Source organism: Cyprinodon variegatus, unplaced genomic scaffold (genome assembly GCF_000732505.1).
Source record: "Cyprinodon variegatus isolate N-32 unplaced genomic scaffold, C_variegatus-1.0 Scaffold610, whole genome shotgun sequence".
NCBI lineage: Eukaryota > Metazoa > Chordata > Actinopteri > Cyprinodontiformes > Cyprinodontidae > Cyprinodon > Cyprinodon variegatus.
Window position 1 is genome coordinate 516,235 of NW_015151063.1, and position 907 is coordinate 517,141.

Sequence of the window (907 nt, forward strand, 5' to 3'; positions counted from 1 at the left end):
CAGCAGGAGTCGTCCACATATACACCAGGATTTAAAAGTGTCCTCTGATCCCTACATCATAACAGTGTCTGTTCAGAGTTACATTTCAAAGGCCTCTGCTCACTGCAGGAATGCCCATCAGACATTCTTTAGTTCACCACACTCAGATAAATCATATCAAGGGTGTGGAAGGAAACCAGAGCAAAGTAGATCTTTAATTTGGTGCTTTGATGGGTGTGAAAATATCACTAACAGGTGGAGTAGTGTGTTTGCATGTTCTATTTGTGCAACATCTTACAAAGTATAAAAAAGGAAAAACAAATGTAAAGCTTCCAGTGACAGTCTCAAAGGCCCTCAGTCATTGTGAGCTTTGGGTAAATTGAGGTTCTTAGAGTCTTTTGGTAGGATAAAAATCTGAAAAAACAAAGAACATGGAAACTCTGGTAGAAGAGAAAACAGAAAACAGACATTTACTTTAGCTGTACAGTGGGGGAGCTGTAACCTCCCCATGGCTTTCCAGCCCCTGTGCTTCCTGAAGTTATGTTTTTTGCTGTTCCTTATAAGCGCAGCAAGCTCTCACTATACTTTCTTGGGTCGTAAAAAAAAAAAGATACATAAAAGAAATTTGAAACATACACATCAAAACTACATGTCATAATAATGCTCAAAGGCTTCAATTATTTTTCTTTTTTTTATTATTTCCTTTGGCTTAGAGTCGTAGGGAAATCATATTTAAATGTTAAATCATTCTGGCATATATATAATAATGTACTGTTTATCAGACCATATTGTCCCAAAAATTAGAAAATTTCTATAAAAAAGAAAAAAAAAAAATCCTGTCTTAAAATCTGTATTTTCCATTTTTTCGTTATTTTATGCAGGCCTGTTAGTTATACGTCACCTAAATTCGGCCAATCATATATCAACG

The 907-nt window shown here is 35.4% G+C and overlaps 1 protein-coding gene across 1 annotated transcript in view; it reads left to right on the forward strand.

The window, feature by feature from the left end:
• LOC107096272 (aminopeptidase N-like) overlaps positions 1-907 on the forward strand; it is a 25,871-nt gene that overhangs the window by 11,357 nt on the left and 13,607 nt on the right. The window lies entirely within an intron of this gene.